The following is a 9,854-nucleotide window of genomic DNA, read 5'->3' on the forward strand; positions in this document are numbered from 1 at the left end:
GGATGTGCTGGCATTGGAGAGGGTCCCAAGAGGGTTTACGAGAGCGATCCTGTGAATGAAAGGGTTAACTTAGGAGGGACATTTGAGATTCTGGCCCTGTACTCACTGGAGTTTAAAAGAATAAGGGGTGGGGATCGCAATAAAACCTATTGAATTTTGAAAGGCCAAGAAAGAGTGGATGTGGAGAGAATGTTTCCCCCGTGGACCAGTAAGCGTAGCCTCAGAATACAAGGACGTCCCTTGAGAATCGGGGTGAGAAGGTATTTCTCGGGCCAGAAGGAGGTGAGTCTGTGGAAGTCATTGCTACAGACAGTTGTGAAGGCCAAGTCACTGGGTCTACTAAAAGCGGAGGTTGATAGCTTCGTGATTAGTAAGAGTACCAAAGGTTATGTGGAGAAGGCAGGAGAATGGATTTGAAGGGTACAGTAAATCAAACAATGTGGACAGACTTGATGAGCTCAATAGGCTAACTCTGCTTATTTGTTTTATGGTAATGTCAGCTATCCTTAAAGGCCACCTGACCTGCTGAGTTACATTTCTGTTTTTATTTCAGATTTCCAGCATCTGCAATGTTCTTTTTGTTCGCTTTTTTTGGATACAATTCAGGATTATTTGACATATTACCTGAGAGTGGCAAGGAAATAAATTTCAGCTTGAGGCAATTGTCAAATTCCACCCAGTACACATTTAGGTCCCGACACCATCACTATGACAACTGCTGAAAAAAAAGCAAGGCAAAACACCATAAGGAAACAACAACTTACACTGCTATAAATATTTCAACACACCCCCTTTCCCTCTGTCCATATGAGCTGGGATTTCAATGGGAATAAATTTCAAAAAGATTTGAAAGGAATTCCTTTTTTAATGTAACATGCTTCTAAAGATGCACAAGTGAGATTATAAAGTGTGCAAATACTTAAGATTACATCGAGATTAAGACATTTAATTGTCTGATGTCACAGGGCAAGTTGATAAATAGGTGCAAGGATTCTCTGCATTTAGCCAGCCAGTGGTGTAGTGGTATCCACAATGGACTTTGAGGCGAGTGGTCGCAGGTTCAAATCCGGATGGCTCCTTTCCCGCTTCCATCCGTGCTGGCTCGAGCATTGAGCTAGCAACTCGGCCTCGTAAAAAAAAACAGACAATGCTAAACAAATTGCAAAGGTTGCTGCCAGACCTGTGACAAGGCAGGGAGAGGAATAACAAACAAAATCCTTTGAATTTAGAGCAGGGGCACATAGTACAAAGGGAAGGAAGCTAGGTAAAAAGTGCTGTGATTAATTTTGATGCCACACTTTAAGGAGGATGTGAAGCCTTTGGAAGACCACAAGGAGGAACCCAGGGACAAACATCGCAGTGAGATGACAGAAACTGTGGCTGCCTCAGAGAAAACAATGTTGCCATGGTGGGAGATGACACCTTGAATGATTTTGGCAAAGAAGAAATAAAATAAAGAAAACACAGTGTTAGAAAACACAGATGTAAGGTGAATGGCAAGATAATCAGAGGTGATATGAGGCAAATTATTTCTATGTGATGAATGGTTCTGATCTAGAGGGTGCTGTTTATGGGAAGGAGATTTTAAAAATGCCTTTCAAAGTCATTAGGTATATCAAGTTGAGTTTTTCATGATGTGCACAATCTTGGCAAGGTACAGGTAGTATGAAAAATTTGGTTGCCACGCCATAATAGACAGGTAGTTGAGGCAATGCACAGACTATAAACTATATACAAATTACATAAGACAGTGATGAGAGATTAAAAAGAGACCGTGTGAAAACAAGACCTTAAAGCAAAAAATAACCAGTCAGAGACAAGACCATGGCCGTGCAAGAGGAGTCCCGTAGTGTTCCATTGCTGAGGTAGAGCTAGGCTTGTGCTGGTCAGCTGTAGGTAAAAACTCAGAATGGGGAAATTTGTGAGGTTAAGGAGGCATGGTAGGGGTGGTGGGGTGTAACATGGGACGAGTTAGAAGGTTAGCAGAAGTTCAGTGGGCTGAATGGTCTTTTGTATTCTGTCATTGTGTCACATGTGAGTAAATTCCACATACAATGAAGAGCTTTGTATGAAGAGATTTTAATGTGCCACCATGTCCCTGGGTACACCTTGGGAGAGATACAGAGGAAATCTGATGTCATGTAAGGGGACGTTGAGACAGGTGCTTGTTGGAAGTGGTAGATATTTGGAGAGATGCACTGCACAAGAACAGATCCTTCAGCCTGCTGACCACTCCAATCCCATAATAAACCCACTTAATTTTTCCAAATTTTTCCTCAGTTTTCTCCAGATTCCCTATCCTTCCTCTGGTTCTACACATCACCTACACACTAGGGAGAATTTACAGGGGTCAGTTGGCCTGCCAACCCGCATGCCTTTGGGATGTGGTGTGGATGTCGTCTTAGGCAAGGGTTTTTTATATCAAAATAAATTTCATTCATAATAAAACAATTTACAGGAATAAAGTATGCACTCCCCTTTCCTCCTGTATTCATAGTCAATGTATTACATTACTTAAAGGCAATAGGACTGCTGCCACTCAAGTGACCCCCTGGGGTGGTACACTTGAGGGGCTTCCTCACCCAACCCTGCCCCTATGCTGTGGTCCTTCCCCACTGACCCCTTTTGGTGGCTGCACCAAACTTCAGTTGTGTCCCTCAGTATATATTCCAGTAGCTTGAAGTGTTAGCAGACCAACAGGTTCTGGGCAAATCAAAGGACATCTTTCTCCACTGACGATTTGCCAGTGTATTCCGTCTCTGTGTATCCCTGGGAACAGCCTGTAGATCAGAAAGTCCGGGATTAACCATGGCACAAACCCTTGCATCTTTCTCCACAGTCTGCAAAGAAGTTAGCAACCGCCTCTTTACTGCAGCCATCCTGCAGGCTGTGTGCAGAGGGAGTGATACTCCAGGCATTCAGGAAGGACATGACTGGAAGGGCCTCTCTCACTGCCTGCCAGTCAAGGTCTTGGTGCCCATTGGTGAGGTCTGGTGATGTGGCATTCTGCCAGATGGTCTGGACAGTCTGCTCAGGAAACCACCCCACTGTTCTCCTGCAGTGTCTGCTGGATGTCCTGTGCTGATGGGCCTGTGGTCAAAGGTGTTGATCTGGAAGAGCTTTTCCATGAAGGACAGGTAGTCCAACACTGTCCAGTTGACTGGGACATTGCTCAGCAGTGGGGCCAGACCCATCCTTCACAACACTGGGGTCAGAAAGAACCTTGGCATGTAGTGAAACTTGGTGCCCACATACTTAGATTGCACATACAGCCTGATGCAGCTACACACAAAGTTTCAAAAACCAAAGTAAATTTATTATCAAAGTGTATATAAATATATATATATATATATGTCACATACAACCCTGAGATTCATTTTCTTGCGGGCATTTACAGTAACTCCAAGAAGCACAATAGAATCAATGAAGGATGTTATGTTTCTTCCTAATGAAGACAAACTTAGCCTGGGTAAATGGTAGCACATTTCATTTACAGGATGGATCTAGCTCACCATTGTCACTTCCAGTTCCGGCTGAACCACTCCCGTTGCCCACTGGAAACTGAAGGTCTTTATCATGCTCATATTAATAAAGTCCCCTATTCATGCAACAACTTTCGATCAGTCTCTGTGGTGCTTTAATGATCCTTTTTGTTTCCACAGGTGTATTGCCTGCGTTTGACACATTAATATTTGTGTCTTTCTGAGAACTCCAATCAACATGCTTATTTTTTACCTCTGCTGGCCCCTGTGGTGTACTGACAGGTGATGGGTCACAGTCATGGACTGGAACTGATGGTCGTGGATCTACGCAGTTTCCTCTCAGAGGCGTCTGGATCTGGTAGGAATGTGGTGCATGGACCAGTGCCAGAATCGTGATCTCACATCCGCACTTGACCTCCGGGCTTCAGGACTGGTAGGCTTTTTGCAGCCTTGTTGTGATACTGTTTCTGTTTCTCTTTAGCCAATTTCACTTTGTTTGCTCCTTTAGGTGTCAACAGGTTTTGGTGCACTGGAAGGCTAGTGTGCATGCGTTGACCCAGCAGGCATGCTTCCCATGTTTCTGGCTGACGTCTGGCCAGTACATCACTTCACGAGCTCAACGTTTGCATTTTTCCTCATCAAGATGTCCTTTATGCATGTTCTAGTGCATTCCTTTGCGTAATGACACATGAATCACAAACCTGTTCCCTTTGAAGACCATATCTTTTGCTACTGCCAGTTCAGCTCTGCATGCCCAATAGTCTTGAATCCACATTGGACATTCGTTCTTAGTTGCTGGCCATCCTTTCTCTATTGTCTCTTTGAGTACTTCCATTGTTTCATCTGACACTGCTGCTGCCCTAATCTTCTCTGTTCCATTGGGAGATACAGAAATGGAGGCAACAATCATGTCAACATAGACCTGTATATCAGCATTCATCTCTTGGTCACGTGTTGGCAATTTAACATGCTCTCTTGATGGCCTTATTGAGATTCTTGGGTCTAGACATATCTACAATACTATGTTTTCTTTTGCACAATGATCAGAGATCACAATATCTGTTGGCCCTTCAATTTTCTGTTTGACATTCATCCATTCCATACATTATAGTTCTTCCTTAAGTTTGTCTGAACTTCCCTACGTGCATGCCAACAGGAGCTACCGCCTCATCCACATGAATTTAGTGTACACCAGCTAAGCATCCAAACCCCTGTGTACTCTTCATGAGTGTTGTGTGGTCAAGAGACATGGCTGCAAGGGGATCAGGCCTGGGAATTGAGTGTACCAGGGTATATGTGCTATCGTAGAGACAGAAATATGGGAAGAGGGGGTGGGGTGGCCCTGTTGGTGAGGAATGAGATTCAGTCCTTAGCAAGAGGTGACTTGGGAACAGGGGAAGTAGAGTCTGTGTGGATTGAGCTGAGGAACAGTAAGGGTAAAAAGACCCTAATGGGTGTTGTGTCCAGGCCCCCAAACAGTAGCGTGGATATTGGGTACAAATTGATTAGGGAGTTAACATTGGCATGTGCTAAAGGTAATGCAGTCGTTATGGGAGATTTCAACATGCAGGTGAACTGGGAGAATCAGGTAGGTGCTGGACTCCAGGATAGGGAGTTTGTGGAGTGTCTAAGGGATGTATTTTTGGAACAGCTTGTGCTTGAGCTAACCAGGAACGAGGCTATTTTGGACTTGGTGATGTGTAATGAACAGGAATTGATAAGTGATCTTGAAGTAAAGGAGCCATTAGGAAGTAGTGATCATAACATGATAAGTTTTTATCTACAAGTTGAGAGGGATAAGGGCAGATCAGAGGTGTCAGTGTTGCAATTAAATAAAGGAGACTACGGAGCCATGAGGGAAGAGCTGGCCAAAGTTAAATGGGCGGATGCCCTGGCAGGAAAGACAGTGGATCAGCAGTGCAGATATTCTTGGGCATAATACAAAAGATGCAAAAGCAGTTCATTCCAATGAGAAGGAAGGATTCAAAGAGGGGGAAGGGGACACAGTGGTTGACAAAGGAAGTCAGAGATTGTATAGCATTAAAGAAAAAGAAGTATGACAGGGCTAAGATGAGTGGGAATACAGATGATTGGGAAAGTTTTAAGGAACAGCAGATCTTAACTAAAAAAGCAATACGGAGAGAAAAAATCAGGTATGAGCTCAGTCTAGCCAGGAATATAAAAGGGGATAGCAAAAGCTTTTTTAGCTATGTGAAGAGAAAGAAGATAGTTAAGAACAATGTTGGCCCCTTGAAGAATGAATTGGGAGAAATTGTTATGGGAAACAGGGAAATGGCAACAGAATTTAATGCATACTTTAGATCTGTCTTCACCAGGGAGGACACAAGCAATCTCCCAGATGTATGGATGGGCCAGGGTCATAAGATATCAGAGGAATTGAGACAGATTGACATTAGGAAAGAAACTGTGATGAGTAGACTGGTAGGACTGAAGGCTAATAAATCCCCGGGTCCAGATGGTCTGCATCCGAGGGTTCTAAAAGAGGTGGCTCAGGAAATTGTGGATGCATTGGTAATCATTTTCCAATGTTCCTTAGATTCAGGATCAGTTCCTGAAGATTGGAGAGTGGCTAATGTTATCCCACTTTTCAAGAAGGGAGGGAAGGAGAAAACGGAGAACTAGCCTAACGTCAGTCGTGGGGAAGATGCTTGAGTCCATTATTAAGGACGAAATAGTGGCATATCTTGATGGCAGAAATAGGATTAGGCCGAGCCAGCATGGATTTACCAAGGGCAAATCATGCTTGACTAATCTGTTGGAGTTTTTTGAGGGTGTAACAAGGATGAGGGTAAGCCAGTGGATGTAGTGTACCTAGATTTTCAGAAGGCATTCGATAAGGTGCCACATAGGAGATTGGTGAGTAAAATCAGAGCTCATGGCATTGGGGGCAGGGTTTCAACATGGATAGAAAACTGGTTGACAGATAGAAAGCAAAGGGTAGCAGTGAATGGGTGTTTCTCGGACTGGCTGGAGGTGACTAGTGGGGTACCACAGGGCTCTGTATTGGGTCATCAGCTCTTTACGATTTATGTCAATGATTTAGATGAGGGCATTGAAAACTATATCAGCAAGTTTGCTGATGATACTAAACTGGGTGGCAGTGTGACGTGCGAAGAGGACGTTAGGAGAATACAGGGAGACTTGGATAGGCTGGGTGAGTGGGCAGATACTTGGCAGATGTCATTCAATGTGAATAAATGTGAAGTTATCCACTTTGGAAGCAGGAACAAGAGGGCAGAGTATTGTCTGAACGGTGTAGAGTTAGGTAAGGGAGAAATGCAAAGAGACCTAGGAGTCCTAGTTCACCAGTCAATGAAGGTGAATGAGCAAGTGCAACAGGCAGTGAAGAGGGCAAATGGAATGTTGGCCTTTGTTACAAGGGGAATTGAGTACAAGAGCAAGGATGTCCTTTTGCATTTGTACAGGGCCCTGGTGAGACCACACCTGGAATATTGTGTACAGTTTTGGTCTCCAGGTTTAAGGAAGGACATTCTGGCAATTGAGGAAGTGCAGCGTAGATTCACTAGGTTGATTCCTGGGATGGCAGGGCTGTCTTACGCAGAGAGATTGGAGAGATTGGGCTTGTACACGCTGGAATTGAGGAGATTGAGAGGGGATCTGATTGAAACGTTTAAGATAATGAAAGGATTTGATAGGATTGAGGCAGGAAATATGTTCCAGATGTTGGGAGAGTCCAGTACCAGAGGGCATGGATTGAGAATAAGAGGTCAGTTATTTAAAACAGAGTTGAGGAAGAGCTTCTTCTCCCAGAGAGTTGTGGAGTTGTGGAATGCACTGCCTCGGAAGACGGTGGAGGCCAATTCTCTGGATGCTTTCAAGAAGGAGCTAGATAGATATCTGATGGATAGGGGAATCAAGGGATATGGGGACAAGGCAGGGACTGGGTATTGATAGTGAATGATCAGCCATGATCTCAGAATGGCGGTGCAGACTCGAGGGGCCGAATGGTCTACTTCTGCACCTATTGTCTATTGTCTATTGTCATATTTGGTCTGTGCCATCACTATGAAGACTCTTTTCACCAAGTTGAGCTTTTCACATGCACTCAGACCTGATATTGGCTGTAATTTCTTTTCTACAATCAGTAGCTGTGGCTGCAGATGCCCCCTTTTACCAGAATGGTCTCTCCAGTGTAGCCTGTCTTGCTCTTTACTGTGAGAGTCTTGTAATCATCTATGGATAACAGAATCACCAGGGCTCCGGTGTCAAGCTTGAATGGAATTACCGTCTCATTCACAGTCACTGGAACAATCCATCCTGTTTTACCAGCACCAGTTGTCTGCAGAGAATCCACAAAGAATTCCTCCATTTTGTCAGCAACATGTGCACCATTTTCTTGGAAGCTCCAGCTTTGCAGCACTTGGCAAAATGACTCTTCTTTCCACAAAAGTTGCAGGACTTTCCATAAGCAGGATATGATTTTGGATTGTGATTATCTCCATGTTTGCTGTTTGAGCCTTCCTTTTTGCTTTGCTGTTGATTTGTGAAATGTCTTGGCCTCTGCTCCTCTGTTTTCACAGCATGCACTGTTGTGTCTACCCTGTGCAGCTTCTTAGCTTGAGTTTGTGTGGTCTCTACTGCCCTGCACATATCCTCAGCTTTGTCCAGTGTCAAACTTTTTTCACAAAGCAATCTTTCTTTTGAGCCCATTATTGGGGTTTCCACAAACCACTTTGTGTCAGACTAGCGAGCCTCTCAAATCTCTAAACTCGCAGGACTCAGTGTGTTATGCTCAGCTAAATATTGGTCAAAGCTGACCCCTTGTTTCTGATCACAGGGAAGAAAAATTATCACTCTCAAATGTGATGTTTTGGGGACAAAATACTCTTCAAATTTTGTCATCAAGGTGTCCAATTTAGAAGCTATCTCAGTAATTTAAAAACTGTTATAGATGTCCAAAGCATCTTCGTCAATTACATGTAGAAAAATTGATGCTTTCAATTTCTCATCAGCCCCTGCAGCTTCGCTAGCCTCTAAGTACTGTCGCTGTTTGAAGTGTTTCCGGTTATCTGTTAAATTACTGGTAAACTCCATAGGTGTGAGGGGACTTAGATCATCCATGACGGGAATTCTTGGCCTCTCAGCTGAACTTCTTGGTAAACTTCGGGACACAACATGCTCTCTTGCCTCACTGGCCAACCGACTTCACTCTCTGCTAGCGCCTTCTGTGCTCAGGCAGTCTTTTCCTCAGTCGAGCGTGGTATTAATTTGCTTTCCGTGTTTAGACCTCTGACATCATGTTATGTTTGTCCTTAATGAAGGCAAACTTCGTGTGGGTAAATGGTAGAACATCTTATTTCCAGAACAGCTTCAGCTCAACACTGAGTGTGTGTGACTAGCTCATCGGTGTCACTTCTGGTTCCGGGTGAACTGCTTGTATCGGGCACTGGGAACTGGAGTTACTTATTATGCACACACATAATAACACAAAGGACCGACCCAACAGGATGGACGTACAACCAGTGTGCACGAGACAACAAACTGCAAATACAAAAGAGAAAAAATAAATAAGCAATAAATATCAAGAACATGAGATGGAGAGTCCATAGATTGTGGGCAACACACACAAAATGCTGGAGGAGCTCAGCAGGTCAGGCAGCATCTGTGGAAAAGAGTCAACAGTTGAATTTTGGGCTGATCAATCCTGATGAAGGGTCTCGGCCTGAAACGTCAACTGTTTACTTTTTTCCACAGATGCTGCCTGACCTGCTGAGTTCCTCCAGCATTTTGTGTGTGTTGCTCGGATTTCCAGCATCTGCCCACATTCTTGCCCACAGATTGAGGGAACAGTTTAGTTTTGGCGTGAGCGAAGTTGAGTGAAGTTATCCCCTCTGGTTCAAGAGCCTGATGGTAGAGGGGTAGTAACTGTTCCAGAAGGTGGTGGTGTGAATCCTGAGGCTCCTGTAACTTCCTCCTGATGGCAGAAATGAGAAAAGAGCATGGCCTGGGTTGTAGGGGTCCTTGATGAGGGATGCTACTTTCCTGTGACGGCACTCTGGGTAGACGTGCTCAATGGGGTGGAGGGCTTTATCCCGGATCGAATGGGCTGCATCCACGACTCTTCGTAGGTTTTTTCATTCAAGGACATTAGTGTTTCCATACCAGGCCGTGATACAACCAGTCAATATACTCTCCACCCCTCATCTAGAGAAGTTTAGATGTCATGCCAAATCTTTGCAAACTCCTAAGGAAGTAGAGGCGCTGCCACGCTTCCTTTGTATTTGCACTTACATGTTGGGACCAGCTCTTAAGTGATAACCCCGAGGAATTTAAACGCTGACCCTCTCCCTCTCAAATCCCTCGATGAGGATTGGCTCTTAAACCTCCCGT

The sequence above is a fragment of the Hypanus sabinus genome, chromosome 12 (assembly GCF_030144855.1).
Source record: "Hypanus sabinus isolate sHypSab1 chromosome 12, sHypSab1.hap1, whole genome shotgun sequence".
NCBI classification, from domain to species: Eukaryota; Metazoa; Chordata; class Chondrichthyes; order Myliobatiformes; family Dasyatidae; genus Hypanus; species Hypanus sabinus.